The sequence below is a fragment of the Bos javanicus genome, chromosome 20 (assembly GCF_032452875.1).
Source record: "Bos javanicus breed banteng chromosome 20, ARS-OSU_banteng_1.0, whole genome shotgun sequence".
Classification (NCBI taxonomy): Eukaryota; Metazoa; Chordata; class Mammalia; order Artiodactyla; family Bovidae; genus Bos; species Bos javanicus.
In genome coordinates this window covers 11,116,579-11,137,939 of record NC_083887.1, presented here as the reverse complement: position 1 = coordinate 11,137,939, position 21,361 = coordinate 11,116,579, and the positions used below count along the sequence as shown (strand labels likewise).

General features: G+C 44.1%; 1 long non-coding RNA gene across 2 annotated transcripts; it reads right to left on the bottom strand.

Moving 5' to 3' along the window:
* Window positions 1–614: 614 nt before the first annotated feature.
* LOC133233504 (uncharacterized) lies at window positions 615–20,219 on the bottom strand. Of its 2 annotated transcripts, XR_009731734.1 has the most exons (4): window positions 19,468–20,219; window positions 18,101–18,217; window positions 13,884–13,968; window positions 615–940 (listed from the first exon to the last, which is right to left on the bottom strand). It is a non-coding gene; the product is annotated as an uncharacterized LOC133233504 (long non-coding RNA). The 2 variants fall into 2 exon arrangements; XR_009731733.1 differs by lacking the exon at window positions 13,884–13,968 and having other exon boundaries at window positions 624–940; window positions 19,468–20,215.
* Between the last annotated feature and the right edge of the window lie 1,142 nt (window positions 20,220–21,361).

The window sequence follows — 21,361 nt, the reverse complement described above, 5'->3', positions numbered from 1 at the left end:
GTCGCAATACCCACTATGCAGTAAGTGGTCCAAGGGTCCCATCACTATTAATTTATGCCACTCTTTAATGGGCTTTTGGCCAAAACTTGTCACCTCAACGTTTCAAAAGTACTATGAAGACAAATTCAATGTTTATACTGGTGTATTCTTTACCATAAGAATCCTAAATTTGGCCTCCTATTCTAATTTATATTACTTCAATTTTTTTTTTTAGTTTTTATGTTTGTTACCATATCACTGTGTTCATTTTTGCTGTAAGCCACCTCAAAGCCATTGTGAAATAAAGGTAAGTATAAAGAAATAAATTATACTTACTGTGGTAGATGACAAAAAGAGTCATAAATTTTTATGCTTCCTTATATCCATGGCTTTTGCTGTAGAACATAACTCCTCCCAGAAAGAGAATCTATTTCCCTACTCCTTAAATCTAGACCGGCTTTGTGATTTGCTTTAGACAATAGAATATGACAGAAATGAGAGCGTGCCAGTTCTGAGCCGAGGCCTCCACACCTTGCATGCTTTTCTCCCTCGGGTCCTTGAGGCAACCATGGTGAACAAACCCGTATTTAGACGAGACACCACTTGGGACCACCGATTCCATCTTCCTAGTGAAAAACCAGCCAACTCCAGAAGCAGAGACACCTGGGCACTCTGTCACGAACTCCAGATTCATAAAGGAGCCCAGCTAAACTAGTAGCACCAGACAGCTAATTCCAGCCTAAGTAAGCAAAATAAATAGCTGTTTTCTTAACAAAGAAAGCAATAGCTACCTGATACACCTATATTTATAATTGCCATGCATATGCACTCGTACTGTAAGAAGTGACTGACTTACATAATCTCAGCCATTTTGAGCTGGGCACCGTCCTTGTTTTATAGCCGATCCTTATACAGGTTTAGCGACTGGCCTTTCCTCTTCCATAGTGTAAAGTAGATCAACCTATTGGATTGTCATAATAGGAAATATTAGTTAGAACTCCTTAGCCATGCACTATTTCACTTGTATACTTTCCCATTTGGCCTCCAATTAAACAGACTGAAAAATGAAGCTTGAAGTCATTTGCAAATTTTTCATATTTTTGCTTAAACGTTAAACCTTAGATCATTGAAAAGGATGAAGTCAAATTATATGGAAGAACCGTCTTATCAGAAAGGTTTTTCCCAAGTCTGAGAGGCTTTAAGAAAGTTCTGAGAAAGCCAGGTACTCTCTGAAGGATCCAGCCCATCCCCAAGTTGCCTGACATCCCTGAAGGTTACTCTGTAGAGCACTCCTCAGGGGGCCTTTGAGACTACAAATTACTCATTTGGAAGTTTATGGGCTGACACATCTTGAGAATGTCTTTGAAGGAACACAAATGAACGTTCCATTTTCCTGACTACATAACTCAGTACTAAGTCATGAGCCAAATTCTGTTCATTCTATTGGTCTTTGTCCACCAAGTATCCCTTCCCAATGCATGGGCATAAATCAGCTCCCAGTGTCAGAATGTAACAATTTCAGGAGATTGAAAAAAAAACAAAACAACCAACGTCCTTTCAGGCTGGCTCTGCAATCTGTAACCTGTGAGAGTCAAGATCTCTTCCAGCAAAAGAGATAGCACAGGCATTCCAGTGGTTAGTTGAACCTTGTATTATGTAAGGATGAAAGAACAGAAGGCTGCTCAGTTATCCCAGCTGTGCTCAGATGGGCAAATACAAATTTATAAACTAAAATTAGAGCACTTAAAAATTTTTCTACTTGATACCTTAAAAAAACAAGATGCACTGAATTTTTCTCACTTTCATCTTGCTTCTAGTTTGTATTTCACTTTGTTGTTCTTGAGTATTTTCTACACTCTATCAATCCCTTCCTTGCCCAAGGACTGTGTGTGTGAGTGGACACACGTGGGGCAATGAGCTCTGGGGACAATGGAGGCAAGGGTGGATGTACCCAGATAATGAGAAGGGGACAAATCCACAAAGTCAAAGAGAACTAAAGACTGTTCAATAATAAAAACTATATACATATGCAATTGAGCAAAAATCTAAAGTATAATGGGTCACATTAAATTTGACAGTCACAAATTTTCCAAAGAGCCCTCCTTAGACCTCAGTTCCTACAATGACAGTTCTAACTCAATTCATTAACTCAAAGCCCTACAGGATTGGCCCTCTGCCAACCAACACCCCTTATCATATTTGCTTTCTGGTGTTGAATATGAATTCTTGCACCTTGTCTATGAGACTAACCTTTAGACATCTCACTAGTAGTTATTAGGCTAAAAGTCAATCAATCTCCTCTGCAGAAACTTTAACTTTGAAAAGAGGTTCACACTGGTTGGATGCAACTGTAGGGCTTTTGACGACTGGGTCAGGAAGGCAGATGGGTCTGAAAGTTCAGGTGGGAGATGGTATTCAAATGTTGACAAAGGGTGACGTGAAAAATTAGCCTCCTGGTTCTGCGTCTTGCAGACTTATTGTGTGGTCTCTCTTAAAAGATAACCATTCTCAGGATTTTTAATGTTGAGAAATATTCTATCATTTTACTGAAATAGTTATGAAAAAAGACAAGTACTGAACATATGTAGATAGCTTTAGAACTACACTGAAATCCAAAGAAATGTTGTTACAAAACTTTATCAATTTAAAATCAGTGAAAATAATTTAAAGAAAAGGGTGATTTTGTTTTTGCTAAAATGAAATAATCCAGATTGTATTTAAGGATAGAAAGATGCATTTGTGTGCTTAGAGCCTCTTTCTTTTTTCACTTGATTCTTTTGCTTTTGATAAGCTATTGCTTGACTCATTATTCTTACTTTGTTAAAAAATATTTAGTCATCAGTATATTAGATTGACCAGCCATTTAAAACTGTGTACCACAGGTAATACTCTGTAATGACCTATATGGAAAAATAATCCAAAGAAGAGTGAATATATGTGCATGCATGAATGATTTATTTTGCTGTACAGCAAAAGGTAACAGCATTATAAATGAACTATATTCAAATAAAACTCAAAAAAAAAAAAAAAAAAAAACCAGTGCCAAAATGAAATACAGTGGGAAAAAATTAAATTCATGTAATAAGTTTTCCAAGTGTTTTTATAACTCCCCATACATCTACTTATGACCCACTCCATGTCCATGAATAAAAAGATGGGTACCACCATCATGCTGGCCAGAAGCACAATCATGGTGTTCACTGTTAGACTGAGGTCTTTTTGAGCTGGGCTTTGCTAGGTTGCTATTTCTTGAGTGTTTACTTTTTGGAAACAAAGGCAAATTCACGTATGGAAACTGAGTAACAACACTCAGGTACAAGGTAAAAAAATCAATGTCCAGAATTGCTTACAGTAACTTGTATGACAACACAAAACTAAAATTATCACAGAAAACCTATGCCTTGGAGAACACGTTCAATATTTGTAAAACATCTTCCTAGTATACTGTTTTGCCTGGGACAACCTGGCCTTGCTAATAGATTACTTATCAAAGCGTCATGAATAACTTTGGGAACTTAGAAAGGTGGTGCTGCAGACTTACTCACACAGTGGGACTTGAGAAGGACTAGATATATAAAGACATCTGATAACTGAAAGTAAGAAGCTTTAAGAACAGCTCCTAATTTTTATTTTTCTGCCTTAGAAAACACAAACGAAAGAGTTTAAAATGTTATTACTTTTTAAGAACACTAGCATTTTTATTTAATACATCTGAAAACTAATCTTCAAAGGCTATTTTTGAGTTTGTTTCTGGTTTCTTTGTCTGATCAAGTCTGAGGCTGTTCCCTCATGTCATTTTAGTATCTCTTGTTGGCGGGGAGGTGCGGCGGGGAAAGTCAAATCCTTTCTTTTACACAGAAATGAGCAAAGAACAAAATTAAGGAAGAACACTGTATGTCCCCTTTTAAAAGTTAACCTAAAACCCAAAGATTATTTTGAGTTATATTAGATAGAGATCATCATCCAAGGGATAGACTTGTCCACAAGGGTGTTAATTATTTATGAAGTACATTATTTCACCTGTGGCTTCATGAATCCCCCCCCCCACATAAAGATGTCCCACCTGTGCAATTACCCCACGCACATATACATCTTCCCCACACCTTGCAGTAATTTAAATACCAGTCTCCTCCAATGTCCTGTTTCTTCCATAACAGAATATGCAGACTTGGTAGCCCTGGGATTTTGTTTTCTACCACTAGGTTGAAATAAATCTGGCAACTGGGACCCCAGAGATTTCACCATCTGATGCCTTAAGATCACCAGCCAACTTAATGGGTTCAGAGGATTATTGCAATCTTGGGTAAAACATTTTAGAACAAGTCATTATTACTTACAGAAATAGCTTTAAAACTTTCCCAATATATAACTCTATTTAAAATATTACGTAGTGACCTACATAATTTGTTTGTATGCTTATTTAAATGCCTTACAATTTATATTCAAGGAGTAAATCATTTGGATTGCTTTTTAGAAACATATATTCTTCATTCTACAAGGAGCCGCCCCCCACCCCAGTCTATTTTTCGACATTTTAGAGGCAAAGGCAGCTCCTTTTCCTCGACTATCCTTTCTCCTTAATAATACGATGGGTAGCAGGCACATGACTGTCCTGATAAAGATGTTACCCAGCCTCCCTTGCAGCCAAGCGTGGTTCATGATTAAGCTCCAGTTAATGTGGCACCCGACTCTAGTACTCTTGCCTGGAAAATCCCATGGATGGAGGAGCCTGGAGGGCTGCAGTCCATGGGGTCGCTAAGAGTCGGACACGACTGAGCAACTTCACTTTCACTTTCATGCATTGGAGAAGGAAATGGCAACCGACTCCAGTGTTCTTGCCTGGAGAATCCCAGGGACAGAGGAGCCTGGTGGGCTGCCGTCTATGGGGTCGCACAGAGTTGGACACGACTGAAGCGACTTAGCAGCAGCAGCAGCAATGGGAGATAAGCAAAAATGTCAGAGAGCAGCTTCTAGGAAAGTTACATGAGATTTGGGTGACATACGGCCTCTGCCTGTCTTTCATTACTTCACCCCTCTTAATGCCGAGAAGTAGATACCACTTTGACCGTGAACATGAGGTCATACCATACAGCAAACAGCCCAGAGAACTGTTTAAGGACTTCCAGGAGCCCAGTCACCCTACCAGCTCTGCAATGCTTTTGTCTACACTCACCTGAGAGATATCTCCTATTTCTTGACCTCTTTTGTTAAGTTTTTATAATTTTGGATTTCACTGTAACAGGCACATAAACCCAAAGTTACAGAATGCAATTTGGCATGAATCAAATTGCTAAGTCGCCAACTTACAGCACTAATATGGCACAAAGATATGTAAAAATACAAGAGACATGAGATCTACCCATGAGTAATATAGAATCCCTAAGGCATGCACGTTACGTCTAGGTTGATCATTTCTATCACTGACAGGGAGAAGAATCATATTCTGAATCCACACAGGATGGAGTGAGGAAAGGTCATCAGCTTGCATAAATGCCTGAAGGTCAAATGTCAAGAGTTGTTTGAATAGCTTGGTGGGCTAAAATGAGGTAATCCAGACCCACAGACTCTTGGGAATAAGCTGAGTGGTTGAAAGAGAAGCCCAGACAGAAGGGACTTTGAGAAGGTCCATGGGCCAGGCCGACACCAGCCCAGCTCCCCTTCTCTGGGGCTGACGCAACCTGCCCCACTCCGCCCTAACCTCTGACCTTCTGTTCAGCCCCACACAGAGGAGAGCCCTGGGCAACTGCACTCTTGTTTCCTTACCAGCCTGGCTGCAAAAATAACCCCCAGCTGCTCCAAGAGTGCCAGAGGGCACGGGGCCGGGCCCGACCCCACACTTGGAGTTTGGAGAGGGAAGGGCAGCCCACTCAGGCAGGCATCAGATGCCTGAAGCTCCCTCTTCCTTCCCCGAGTGTGGCAGCTGCCACAAGAAAGGAAGGGACCCTGAGAATGCTCTGTCACATGTGCTCGGTAAGCACGCAGGAATGGCAGCCGAGGTGGCAGCCATTCCTGGGCGCCCGGGCTCCATTGACAGGCAGTGAAAAGGCCAGGGGCACGGAGCTAAAAAAGCCCATGGAAAGCCCCCACCCCTGGTGAGTCCAGGTGACACTGAACAGCTCCGGTCTCTCCCAGCGTCAACACCAGGAAGGGACAGCTGGTGTGACCTGGGCATGACAACAAGAAACCAGGCTGAAACCAAAGCAGCAGGAAGTGGAGCCCAGCTGTGTCAAGTAGGCGAGGAAGCCACGTGGTCCCTGGGGAGAATAGGGTGGGGCAGGAAGGACTAAGCCGGGGTCCAGATAAACTGGGAAAGATAGAGGTTTTTAAAGCTTTGTGCTATTTCAAGGTAAAGGGAGTTTATTTAGAGTGGTTGAGCCCAGCCTCTGCTTCATCACATTCTTAATGGGCCTCAGACATCGTCTCTGAAGGGATGACACACTTGGATGCTCTGGGGCCCCTTGTTAACATGGCAGACTTCCTCCGTTTCATTCCCCTAGATTCTCGTGCTAAGGCAAAGCCTTCTGATGCAGACAACCCTTTTCTGTTAGCCTGACAGTCCTCCACTCATTCATCTGTACACGGGCTCTATGAAAGTGACCAGAGGCTCTCTGCCCACTAGGCAGAATAGTATCCTAGAGCACCAGATGGAATTGCAAGACCTCCAGCAAAGGACTGGCAGACTGCCCAACCCGGGTGGCATGCGTCAGCTTGATAAGTCCTCCAAAGCACCATGCTATCATGGTACAGCTAGGACTCGGGTGGTGATGCTGATGATGCAAAATGCTGTTAAGTTTGACTCACCCAGTTTTTGGATGAATTGAGGATCTAGAGACTTGCCTTCTTTCTCTCTCTCCTCTCCATTCCTTTTAGTCAGCTCATAGCTTTTAAGCACCATACCACCTAAAAGCATTCTCTTAGATTCTCTCCAACAAATATATTCAAGGAATCCTTTATTCAACGCTATTGAGTATTAGTTCCTATCCTATCATTGGACTTGTCTCTGCCTACTCCTTACCCCAAACTAACCTCTCAGATTTTCTGAAATTAAATCAGTAAGTATGTGTTGAATTCATATCAAAAGTATCATGAGTATAATGGGATGAACATATGTAAGGAGCTCAAATTCTATATGGGGAAGGTACATAGACACACAGGGGCTTCCCACATGGCTCAGTGGTAAAGAATCCTCCTGCCAATACAGGAGATGGAGGTTTGATCCCAGCGTTGGGAAGATCCCCTGGAGACAGACATGCAGAAAGAGAAGACAATGTGAAGAGACACAGGGAGAAAATGGCCATCTACCAGCCAGGAAGAGCAGTCTGGAACAGACCCTTATCTCTCAGTCATCAGATGGAAACAACCCTACTGACAACGTTGACTTTAGGCTTCTAGGCTTCCGAACTCTGAGACAAGTCTCTAGGTGGTTTTTTAAGCCACCTAATCTGAGGAACTTTTCTGAGGAAAAAAAAATGCAGCTTGGCACATGGGTAAAACCTGAGTAAGCACAGGACAATGAGGAAAGCCTTACATGTTAGTGAAACAGCACAAACAAAATAACCAATCGGAATGCCACAGTGTGAGAAAATCAGTTTACCTGAAGCAAAACGCTCATGGGGAGAGTGGTAAAACCTATCTTGTAAGGTAAAGGGTCTTTGTGTCAGCTCGTAAGAGGCTGTGGTCTCCATTAAGGCATTTGAAACGTGTTCTACAGGCAGAGGTAAACTTCGATGGCATTTCCTCAGGAGCCATGTGAAACAGAGATGGGCATGTGTTAGGAAGATGGTGAGCAAGATGGATTGGACAAAGGAGCCTGGAAGAAGTTTGCTCAGTTATGAGTGGTTCACAAACTCGACTGCAAATTAGAATCACCTGGTGTGATGGGCCGGCTGATGACTTCCAAGGATCGTCATTGCTTATCCGGAAAACCTGATATAGCCAAAGAGACTTTACCACCGTGCTTTAGGATCTTGAGATGAAGAGATGACCCTGGATTATGCAGATGGACCCTAAATGTAATCACCAGTATCCTTGTTGTAGAGGAAGCAGAGGGAAACCTGGCTTATAGCAGAGAAGGTGATGTGGTAACAGAAAGAGGGAGAGACAGGAACAGGGAGAAAGAAGGCCTCGTGATGGGCCAAGGCTCTCAGCAGATTGAATCATGCCCACCTGCGTTAGAGGACCACCTTCTTCATCAGTCTAGATTAGACTAATTTCTTCCAATGCTAATTTCTTCCAGAAACGTCCTCACAGACACCCCTTAGAAATAATGTTTTCCTAGCTCTCTGGGGATCGCTTAGACACATAAACTAGCCATCCTGGGGAGAAATCATCCGAGTGGCAGCAGGAGACTCCATATTACAGCATAAAAACCTAGTGTGTTGGGGGTGGGGAAGGCAAGCCCCCACGGGGAGAGTACGGAGTCACATGACACACAAAGGGTGAAGAGAAGGGCGACTAAGAAACGACGGCAGATTAGAGGCCGGCCCGACCTCTGAGAACAGTTTCCAGAGCGGGGAAGAGGTGGGGGTGGGTCATAAATCAGGTTACAAGAGGACGTGGGTGGAGAGGATGTGGAAGCAGCAGTAGGGGCTAGCTTTGGGAGCTCCAGCAATGAAATCAAGTAGAGGAAAGGAGCTCGAGCCTAGCCAACTAGACAGAGCTAACTTAGCAAGATGGACGTTGGCGTCGGACTGACCTGACCCACCCCTACCCCCACCACCTCCTAAAATTTGCATTAAACCAATTGTTTAATTTTGCACAAACTCAGTTGCCTTGTTTGGAAAATAGCTGTAAACAATACCAACACAAATAACACCAACACCAAAGAGCTGTGAGGATCAAATGAAAGAGAAGAGTTAAGTTGCCTACGTTAACTGGCTGGTACATAGTGAGTGCCTAGAATTCAAGGCAGAAATGTACAAGAGTTTTGGAATCCCACTTTCCGATCAACAGGGTTGACAGGCAAAATACAGGTTTCACAGTTAAATTTTAACTTCAAAACAGAAATAGTATTAGATATGTGTGTCCTAAATATCGCATGGCCATACTTATACTAAAAAAACTTATCTTTTTAAAATTAATTTTCCATTGCTGCTGTTAGCAAATTATCACAAACTAAGTGACACCAATTTATTATCTTACTGATATGGCTCTCACTGAGCTAAAATCAGGGTGTCAGGGGGGCTATGTTCCTGCTGAAGGTTTTAGGGGACAACTTATTCTTTTACCTGTTCCAGCTCCTGAGGCCACCCACACACCCAGCCTTCTTCCACCATCTTGAAAGGCAGAGATGTTGCAGCCTTTGACTCACCTTCCTTAATCATATCTCCCTGATGGCAGCTGGTGAAGGTTCTCCCCTTTGAAGGACACACTTGATTAGATTGAATCCAGCTGCAAAAGCCAGGAGACTCTCCCCATTTCCAGGACCATTAGCTTAATCACATCTGAAAGTGCTTTCATCATATAAGGTAACAGTCACAGGTTCCAGGGACTGGGAGAGGAACATCTTTGGTGGGACATTATTCTGCCTACTCCACTGTTAATCTGGGGTTTCCCTGGTGGCTCAGCAGTCAAGAACTGCCCACCAGTACAGGAGAAGCAGGTTCAATCCCTGGGTTGGGAAGGTCCCCTAGAGTAGGAAATGGCAACCAGCCCCAGTATTCTTGGATGGAAAATTTCATGGACAGAGGAGCCTGGCAGGCTACAGTCCTTGGGGTCTCAAAGAGTCAGACACTACTGAGCATACACACTCACACTCACACACACACACACACTCACACTCAAACACTCATACCCTACTGTTAATCTAAAGTTCTAATTCAACTAGGTGACCTCTTGTTGCTTGCGAAATCTGGTGACTGTGAACCCACCTATCAAACATGCTTTGATTAATTGGCAGGAAAAATGCTAGTTTCCCCTGCCCCAGAACCCCAGCTACACATTGTGTTACTTCCTCTTTCCATTCTACAATTCCCCCATATGTATCTCCCTCCAGGCTGTATGACGCGAATGTGTTTGCGTTCAAAGTTTTATGAAAGAGATCTGTAGCTGAAGAGAAGAAAACTGTGCGGAAAGAAATTCTACTTTCTTTAAAAAAAAAAAAAAAGAAATTCTACTTTCTTGACTTCCATTATAAAATAAAATTTAGGCTTATGTCATAAGAATTAGTAGGAAAAACAGAAACAATTTTAGGTATTTTGGGCAATAGAAGGAATTTAACACAAGGAACACAAGACCGTGACGCTGGGAGGGATTGGGGGCAGGAGGAGACGGGGACGACAGAGGATGAGATGGCCGGATGGCATCACCGACTCGATGGACGTGAGTCTGAGTGAACTCCGGGAGTTGGTGATGGATAGGGAGGCCTGGCGTGCTGCGATTCATGGGATCGCAAACAGTCGGACACGACCGAGCGACTGAACTGAACTGAACACAAGGAACTGGATGCACACAAAGCTCCTGGAAGGTCTGGAGGAGGGCAGGTCAGGGACAGCAACAGCTTTTAAGTTTGCTGGTAGCTTTAGAGACAGGAAGCTTCAGGGACTACAGGAAATGGCTGGCGATGATGTCATCTGCTTCCAGTACTCACTGAGGTGGATGATTCAAAGGGAGATGTCTGGGATCTAAAACAAACTCTGATATCTGTTGAACCCCACACATCTGCTCACTTCTGACAGAGGAGCAACAGCATAACTTCTACCTCTCCTCCCTCTTCCAAGTCCCGTGCAATTACCTCTGGTTCTCAGCATCAGACTAAAATCTCTTTTGGCAAGGGATGCTGGGAAATGTAGTTCCCAGACTTCCAACCTTAACTCTTAGAAGGAATTGCAGAACAGACAAGCTGGCCTATACAGCTAAAGAAACACTCCCAGAGAATCAAAGAGGGAAAACTTTTGCCAAAGGAAAAGGGAAAATAATCACCGTTGCTCAGGTTCCTGGTTATTGCAAAATAGCAAAATCCCAGTGTTTTGTATCTATCTGTAACTTTCATTTTAAAGTGATACTTTGGAAATTTGCTGTGGGCTTACCCTGGCCCTATGATTTGGTCTTAGGATTCAGCCCTGGGATTTCACTGTCTACAAACTCTTGGCCACCAGAATTTTGCTTTCTTGTCTAAGATGGCAATATGTGAAAAGAAGAGTCTTAGTAAATATGTTTGCTTCCAGGGCTAATTCGTGAACCATACGATATGACAATTTTATTATCTATTGCTGTGGCACAAAGTACCCTCTAAAACTTAGTGCTTTAGAACAAAAATTCTCCTTTTTTCAGAATTATCTGCTGGGCTTTTCTGCCCTGTGGTGTCAGTTGGGTCACTCATTCAGCTACATTCAGTTGGCTAGGCTGGAAGATCTAAGAGAGCTTCTTGGTGCCCCTCAAGGGGCCTAACTCAGGCTTCCCCATAACTCAGTTGCATATGGTCAGACTCTGACTGCCCAGAGGGAGGAAGTGGAAGCTTCTAGACTTCTAACAGCCTGGGCATGAAAGACCTAGAATGTTGCCTCCATTATATCCTATGGCTCAAGGAGAGGCACAGTGTTCTGATTCAAGTAGAGGAGAAATGGGCTCTGCGCTCTCAAAGGATAGAAAGCTTGTGCATACAGAGAGGGAAGGAATTAATCAGAGCCAATCCCCATGGATACCTAGGGAAGATTGAATGTGTACAATTAACTGCCTTTGAACAATACACAGGTTAGGGACAGTGACCTCTAACTGGGTTGCTGCTGCTGCTAAGTCGCTTCAGTCGTGTCCGACTCTGTGCAACCCCACAGACGGCAGCCCACCAGGCTCCCCCATCCCTGGGACTCTCCAGGCAAGAACACTGGAGTGGGTTGCCGTTTCCTAGTACAAGATATATGTATAACTTTATCCTGACCCAGATCATGTAGTACTGCAGTATTTAGTGAAGGAAATCCTTATATAAGTGCACCCACACAGTTTAAACCCATGTTGTTCAAGGGTCAACTGTAAGTACACATTATGTGTATATTACACATTATAGAGTAGTATATATATAGTATACAGGCTTCCCAGGTGGCTCAGTGGTAAAGAATCCACCTGCCAATGCAGGAGACTCGGGTTTGATCCCTGGGTCAGGAAGATCCCCTGGAGATGGCAACCCACTCCAGTATTTTTGCCTGGGAAATACCATGGACAGAGGACCCAGGTGGGCTGCAGTCCATGGGATCAAAGAGTCTCACATGACTTAGCGACTAAACAACAAAAACATATATAGTATACACATATACTACTGCCAATCTGTTTGTTAAATATTAATAAAGTTTAATGTATTTTTAAAATTTTAGTAAGTGTAACTTATGAACAGAAGATTGTGTATTATTTTTTTACACTCCGCTGTGAAGATCATGGATCTATCCTTCTGTCTTGGATTTTCTCATTAAGTCCCTACCCTTGCAAGCCCCTTCTACTACCCTTGAGGTGACACTGAGATTTTGTTCCCTCCTTTTATCCTCTTCTTCTTGCCTAGATATATCAAATATATCAGATAGAACTCAGCGTTGTTCCACACTTCACAGCAGACAGCTAAGAATATACGAACTCAAGCATTGTGAAATCTTAAGGCTTATAGTTGGGTAAAGCAGATTTGCTCTTCTTTTATAAATGTTGTTACCCTTTTAGGCCCCCAATGTTTGTATAAATATATATGGGTACTTGGGCACCCTCATCCCTCTGAAAAAAAAAAACAAAACATTTGGGGATTAAGCGTTGATTAGAATTATGTTCTCTCAATACAGTATACCCTCAGCTTATAGGAGGCAGGTGGGTGTCTTATCATCTCTGTCTCCAGAGTTCTAGCACAGGGGCTAGCAAACAGTAGGTGCTTAATAGATGTTTGTTATACTAATGACTGACCCCTTACCTCTAGCCATCTTGTACATACTGCCTTTTTTCGTGTGTGAATGAAAATGTACACTTTGGTTTGTAAGTAGTTACTAAGAAACTCTGAAACACACAGATGCATTTCATAATACAAAAATCAAACTCTAATCATCACAGAAAATGTCAGATAGAAGGAAAAGAAGGAAAAAAATTGTATATTGTAGTTGTGAGTGCTCTATCCTTTTAGTTTTGAGTACAAATTAATTTCTTTCTAATCTTTAGGGGGAAAAAATGTGTGGAAACAGAAGAGGAGACTTGAGGCAGAAGCAAGGGTGGAGGATTTTAAATGATCCCTTGTGATCTGCAGCTCCTATCTCAGCCAGGATCGTCTCCAAACAGGCCTCAGTGGAAGAGAAGATGGAGTTGGAGGCCAGCTTCCTTGTTAATCAAACACGAAGCTGCCGTGTGCGCAACCCTGATGTCCAGGCTGCTGAAGGCGCTGATAGCTGAGGCCGAAGCACGGGAGAGCCTGATAACGGGGCCTCTGGCGGCCATTCTCGTGCTCCTGGCTGCCAGAGGTCATGCCTGGCTCAGGGACCTAATTCACAGCCTGGAGGTGGAGGGAGCGGGGTGGGGCTTTCCCTTTCTCAGCTTGTCTATAATTTGCCCTGGTTTTCTGTCTGGCTCCCGTCCGCTTCAGAAGGGAGACTGGAGGGCTTGCCTACACTACACAACAGAGTCCTAGGGAACTTTCTTAGTTGGTATTTCGAAATAAGCACTGGAGGCAGCCTGTCAGGCAAGTGCCGAGAAGCAAGAAATATGTGCAGAGGTGTGTGTGGGTGGGGGGTTGGAAGGGAACCTGGGCTCTGACTAGATGCCTTTTGTTCCTTTCATTCCAGGCTGCCGTTCCCATTGTTTTGACCAAGACGTTTTTTCTCCCCCAAATGCAAAAGCTGGAGCTATAGGAACAACCCACCCCTGGCCCTTTATACAAACAAACCCTGGGCTTCGAGCTACAGCCGGAAGCAAGAGTCCTGCTCCCGCTGAAGGTGCTGACAGCTCACCTCAGGGCTCCCTTCCAGCAGGCAGACGGAGCGAGGCTTCTGGGACTCCCGCCACTGGATACAGGGTAGTTACTCTTAGTGAGACCTGAAAAGAAAATCAGGATACTGCTAGGCAGGCTTCAGACCTGCTGATCAGTGGGTTACAGAGAAGACCTTTCTTTTAGGTGTTTCAAAGCCTGTGCTCCTTAAGCTGGGTCCTCCCCAGCCTCTGGGCCATCCCCCTGAGATGAAAAGGTTGGGCCAGAGGGTGTTCAAACCCCTCTGTTGCTCCCACTGCCTCTGATCCCATGACCTTTAGCTGTCAGGACTATGGAGACCAGCAAAGGCCTGGAAAAGCCAGAAGACTGGAAAATCCCCAGATAGTTCTTCACCTTGGAATATCAGTACTTGATTTGGAATGCGCATGCGACCTCATGAAGTCACACAATAAAGATCTGACATAGAAGGTTTCCCTGGTTTCTCTACTCTGCCCCTTTAAATCCTGAAGAAGTCTGTTCACCTTTCCAAAGAGATTTAAATACCTGCTTAAGCCTTCCTTAGCTGCTTCCCTGCCCCCATCCTGACTAGTCTTTCCAGTTTCTCTATCTAGTTAGCACTTCCTCAGACTGGGAGAGGGGGTGGTGTTTGGTTTAAAAGCCCTCACTACAGGAAAGGGCTGCAGTTCCTCTCTGCACCCTTCTTTAAAAAAAAAAAATGATTGCACACATATATTTAACAGTAGAGTTTTACACAGAATGCTAAAAGCACTTTCTTCATATTTTGCAGAAGGCCTTGAAACATATGGACTTTCTATTAATATTCATACCATAGCACAGACAAATCTAACTCCTAAATAGATCCATTGCAAGTCATTTAGAGTTTGAAGGCTTAATGGCAAAAATGAAGGGAGAGAAAAGAGTAAGTGTATTTTTATAAAACTGAAGGAAAAATATATTTACGAAATAGTAAATAAAATTAAACATGGTCTTATGCTCCCCGAAGGAGATGACGCCCAATTTGGAGCGGTGACTGCTATGTCCAAATAATCTCCATTTGGAATCTCTGTGGTTGCAGAGATGAACTGCAGTTTAAGTTGCATCTTAAGCAGTTCACAGAGAGAGAAAGAGTTATTAACCAGGTTTTGAAACAACCAACGTGATACATAAGAGATCACGCCATCTCTGACTTTGTTCCTCTTACAGTGCTACATGTATAGCCCCATTTTACAGATGGGTATACTGACTCTGAGATAACTAAGTTATTCAAAACTGTCAAGGCTCTTTAAAAGGTCAAATGAAGAGTAGAAACCAAGCCTTCTGATTCATAACACTCCCCCCACTCCACAGCACTGTTTAAAATATTGATCATCTTTCCAGAGGAAATGACTTGGCCTTCCGTGTTCACCTGTCCTTGGATTGAAAGAGTGGAAAAATGGAATAAGTGGGGAGAGGTCAGTTCAGAGTTAAAACTCTTCTTAAAGGGATATGACTCCTTTCTTGCTATGCTCAAAAAGCTGCTTCTGCTTCCAGGATTTTCCAGAAACCCATAATCACAAAACCTGTAGCTCTTTTTGTCATGTGTAACTGCTTAAAACTGTGCAGGCAGAGTCCAACTCAAGGGTCACCTTTCTGTTATGTGAGATGATAAAGCCACAGCATTCACCGGGTATTACAGAGGGTAGGACACCCTCTACAGTAGTAGCACTTTAGTGGTCATGTTCCTTGCTTTGACAGAGTCCTTTAGTAGACAGAGAAGTGTGCTACTGACCAGCGGGACTTTTTCCTGTTTAATGTGAAAGGGCAAGAAACTTAATTGGAATATGAATTTGGAAAAGATATTGATATGTTCATTTTTTTTCTAATGCAATACTTATGAAAAGATATAATTTCAGTTCTGACTCTGCACAATTCACTGGTGGTTTTATAAGACAAAGCTCATTTTGATTTGTTTTAAAATTCAGTTAAAAACATTGCTGATGAGTGTTACTGGGGGTTCATGTCAAGGATTTTATATTTTCACGGTTCTGTTTTGTTGAGGTCCTGAAAAGGTCTATGAATATTCAGAGTATGAATTTGATCCATGAAAAAAAGAAAGAAAGAAAAAAGAAAAAGATGAAAAACCAACACACACACAAAAAAACAAAAAGCCTCAAGAATGCAAACATTTTTTGAAAATCACTAAACAATAGGCTTCTGATGGCCATGATTTAAACAAGATGAACTGCAAAGGCTGTCAGTCCATTTTGGATTGAAAAATAGCAGATCCTTCTTTTTCTAAATTTCCTTAATCATCTCCTTTACAATGGTTTTCTATGCCCAAAGCGTACCATTTCATTCTCTAAAGACCTCTGTCCTGACTTGAACTTTGAACTGACTTGACAGAAGCAGTTTCTGGTTCTGTATTTTAGAGGGTTTGTTGGAGGAGGTTTTCAGGGAGGTCACGTTGAAAAGTCTGAAATGCCCAAGGATATGTGAGGAACTTTTTTCTGCAACACAGATGCACAGAACCCAAACAGCAGAACCAAGAGGGGGATGTGCAAGCAGGCAGCTCTGTGCCAGGGACGTCCCTACCTTTGGCTAACTCGCTCATTTTGATAGTACATTTATCTGGTGATGTTGCTTTGGCAGAAACAGTATGGTGGTTTTGAGTTCTTTCGGTGTCGCTGGTGGTTTTAAATGCCTTTTCCCCAGTGAAGTAGTTCACACACATTTCTTAGCCACAAAAGAGTTCAGCGAAATGCCTTAGAAAATGAACACTTCCTCTGGACTCTTGCCTTTCTTCATCACCACACACATACAAGTTTCCCTTGTGGGAAACTTCCCATTTCTTCTATTCTTCATCCCAATGGAGCTGGTTGTTTGGATTTTTATCACCAACTTAATTGCTTCATTTTGGTTAAAGATCATTTACTGTAATCACTGAAGATGTCTACTCATCAGAGTCCTATTAAACTTGCAGCTTTTGTTTAACTTTTGTATTTATTTTTAAATTGAATATTTATGGTACAATATTATGTTAGTTTCAGGTCTACTAAAAGTAACAACTTTTAAATCAGATTTCAAAGGCCTCAGTTTTCTCATCTGAAAAAATGAAGATGGCAACAGGACCTCACTCAAGGGGACTGAGAAAATTATACTGAGAAGATTCCAGCAGACCACTTCCTAGGTGTTCTATAAGTGTCTGATGCAATTATCCTAACTTCAGACAGGCCTCTTGTACTCTCTGGACTCGAGTCGGGCTGAGATGGGCATCTTCAGACATCCTTGAGAGGACGTGGGGAGAGATCTCAGTGACATAGTTTATGGTTAGCCATCCTTAGGGGGAAGCTTCCAGTCTCCCTCAACTTGCCTTAACTGCAGAAGTGTAAGTTTTCCCTTTCAGATCAAGGGATAAAAAGGCATCCCAGATCTCTACTTCTCTGCCAATCCCAAGCCTCACACTGAACTGATCTGTGAGGGGAAAACATAAGCCTCCTCCTCCACATTAATTTCAATAGTTGCATTTCAAGTAGCAGACAATAAGCAGGCTTTTCTCTTTCCTTTATAAGGTGGCCAATCTGGGGGAAGGAGAAAGACTCAGGATAAGACTGGCACCAAGCAACAGGGTAAGACCAACTGGTCTCTCTTCATGGAAGTACCTGTGCCATCACCATCTCACCAGGTGCAGTGAGTCATAGGCTCCCTCCCTGCCCCTTGTCACTGCGGGAAGGAAAGTGACAGTGACAGCTCCTGGAATGCTGCACGTGTTTGCAACTTGGGGAGGAATTTCTCATCCCTCCCTTGTTCTTGTCTGCATGCCTACTCCTGCTAGGGCACCTCTGACACAGTCCACCTGCAACTTCTTCCAAGATCCTCTTCCATGTTGTCCCAGGAGCTGTTTGGTTTTATCTCTTAGGATCTGAAGATGTTCTAGCCAAAGGGTTTTTTTGGTCATATTCATGTTCTCACGTTTTTGTCAAGTAGGGAATATAAGGAGGTTAACTTCTCTCACTCTTTCTGTCTCAGAAACTCAGCCAGTGCCACATCAACACAGAATTAGGAGTCCTGAGCTCAGAACTCATGCTTTGTCTCCAAGATTATCCAACCTGTAAGAAATACCAGAACTTTCCTGAGATCCCTATCAGCTGGACATTAATCAGTATCTCACCTGAAAGAGGTGGTTTCTACATTAGATTTCACAGACTAATAGATGAACTAAACATATCTCCCCTGCCTTGGACAAAATATATTAATTCTTACCCTGAGTCACAAAGGTTAATGCTTAAGAGGCAGCCTGCTTGCGTGTGCACTTCACCACCTGTTGGCTACATGACCTGGAGCTCAGGTCTTTGCTTCCCAGCACCTCAGTTTCCTCATCTGTAAAACAGAGACAGGAATCATATAACTGGCAGGGTTCATGGCAGGCAGACTGCTCAGCAATAGTAAAGACTCTGATGATACAGGCTATCAGTGACCCTGGCATGGAGAAGAAGGAGCTTCCAAATTCCAATTCAGCTCAATATTTAGGTTGGTATAAATAAGCCCAGCTTCCCGGGTGGCTCAGTGGTAAAGAAGCCACCTGCTAATGCAGGAGACACAAGAGACACTTTGATCCCTGGGTCAGGAATATCCCCTGGAGTAGGAAATGACAACCCACTCCAATATCCTTGCCTGGGAAATCCCATGGACAGGGGAGCCAGGTGGGCCACAGTCCTTGGAGTTTCAAAGAGTCAAACACGGATGAGTGAGCGTGCATGCACAAATAAGCACAACACATTCTTCACTGCACATCTTTGTCCAAGTTTCTCACATCCCTGGTTCTTTTCCCACTGACTTGATACTGGTTTTCTGCCTCTTTCCCTGTCCCCTCCCAGCTCCATCTCCCCAGGTACTTCTGCCCAAAGAGATCTCTCCTGTTTCCTTGCTTGTGGGCTTCCCTTGTGGCTCAGCTGGTAAACAATCTGCCTGCAATGCAGGAGACCTGGGTTCCATCCCTGGGTTGGGAAGATCCCCTGGAGAAGGGAAAGGCTACCCACTCCAGTACTCTGGCCTGGAGAATTCTGGCCTGGGGTGGCAGAGAGTTGGTCAGGACTGAGTGACTTTCACTTCACTTTCACCCCTCCTTCTTTTCATTTTCTACCGATTCAATGGACATGAATTTGAGCAGACTCCAGGAGATAATGGAGGACAGAGGAACCTGGGGTGCTGCAGTCCAAGGAGTAACAAAGAGTCGGACAGGATTTACAGGCTGAACAACAACCACCTTTACATTCAAAGCAGAACTGTAAAAGGATTCCTTTTAAGCCACCCATGAAGGCAGGCCCACTGCTGGGCGCATGCAGTTGGGAAAAGTGGAATGCCTGGGCTATGGAGACCTTTCTCAGAAACTTGCGACCTAAGCGCAAACCACTTTGTAATCTCCTCGGGGTGCTTCGGGGCTGCGCAGAGATTTGCAAATCCTGGGCACAGGACAGTGAAGTCCGGGAAGGGAGCGTGCGCTGCGTGCCGAGGCGACTATTCCAATAATAGCTGCAGCCTGGGAGGATGGTGCGGTGACTCATGCCCCTGGCGCACTTCCCCAGGCAGCGGTGTGGGCGGGGACGCGCACCAGGACAAGGGGGATTTACCTGGGGAGGCCGCCTGCAGACACTGACTCGGGAGGGAGCCGAGGGCACTAGGGCAGCGACGCTGACTCACACGGGAAAGCCAGAGGGCAATGACCAAATTTGAAAGAGCAAATCGCCGCTGTCTGGGAAGCTCTTAGAGAAACAGGAAGTGATCAGCTGGTACCAAGCTCAGGAAGGGAAAATCACCTGTCGTTGTGCCTTTGTGCTTGCTGAAATTTATCAAGATGAGAGTCTGCTGAACGCAGCACTGTCTTCTGAGAAGTGAGACGCATCATTCCCACTCCTATGCTCCCCCTCCTCCTACCCCCTCCACCCCACCCCCACCCTGTCATTTTCAAAGCCTGCTGAGGGAGAATCCTGGTTCAAGCTCATTCCCACCCTCACGTGGAATTATTACTAATATAGCTAACATCTAGTCACAGATATCTGTTATCACAGATGACTAGATAACATCCAGTCATCTAGCAAACTCTGGGAGTTGGCAATGGACGGGGAAGCCTGGCGTGCTGCAGTCCATGGGGTTGCAAAGAGTTGGACACTACTGAGTGAGGGAACTGAACTGAACATCTAGTCACAGCCTTCGCGTTCAGGTTTTCAGGCTGTGATTAACTGAAGTGGTGGCCAGCTGAGATCAGCTGAGATCCCACCAAGATAACAGCCGGGACACCAGCCTAAGCCAGTCCAGAGGAAAGGAAATCTTTTCTGATATGTCTACCCAAAGGAGAACAGCATTTTTTTCTAAATAGCACACCATTCTGCATGCTAGCAGTGGTCCTGTTTACTGAGAACTTACTCTAGGCCTGTCTGTGTGAAGAATTTCATGCACATCGGAACATTTAATTCTTATAGCAATCCTAAGAAGCTAATTCTTGAAAGTGAAGTCGCTCACTCGTGTCCGACTTTTTGTGACCCCACGGACTGTAGCCTGCCAGGCTCCTCCGTCCATGGGATTTTCCAGGCAAGGATACTGGAGTGGGTTGTCATTTTCTTCTCCAGGGGATCTTCCTGACCCAGGGATTGAACCCGGGTCTCCCGCGCTGCAGGCGGACGCTTTACCGTCTGAGCCACTTTCAGTACCCTTTTTGAAGGATGAGGGAATGGAAGCACAGAGAGGTAGAGTGACCTGCCTCACACCACACAGCTGTTTCTGTCAGGTTTGGACTTTGACACAGGCCATGCTCCCTCCTGATATGATTTAGTCCTAGTCGATGAGGAGGAGGAGGGTAGTGATTTAAGTCTTTGGATGCCTTTTTTGTAGCCTGTGTTCTCAGGGGTGTTTCAGTCAGCCTACTGAACCTCTAGGGAGAACTGGGAAGGTGGAGGATTGGGGAATTCTGAGAGAGATGGGCTCCATCCTTCCAGGGCCAGGCTGCCCCAGGGCCTCCCTATGGGCAGGATGGGGCTGAAGTGCCCCCTGGCTGAGTAGCGGGTCTGGGAGGGAGGTCCCAGGCAGCACAGGGCAGCGGGCCCTCTTGAACAGCATAGACTTGCCACTGCCCTGTTCCCTTGATGCCCTGAACGGGGTGGATCTTCCTGTTATGTAGGGGATTCACATGGCACTCTCCAGAGATGACAGGACAACCTGCCGCTTAAACGGAGCTAAACAACCTTCAGTTCAGAAGCTCTCAAACATCAGCGCTTTTACAACTACACTCCCAGCCTAAGAATTGGCATGTTAACAAGCTTCCCAGGTGATTCTGATATACGTAGTCATTAAGACTATTCTTCATGAAACACGGCTTTGGGCCTTTTATATTATGGGATGTAGGCCATCTTCCCAGTTAAATGAAAAGAGGAAAACTAATACTGAAAGTCCCCTTGTCAAACAAAAGCCAACAACCCTGGGTGTCTCTGCTGGCCACCATAACTGTTCAGGATACTTTTATTTTTGAAA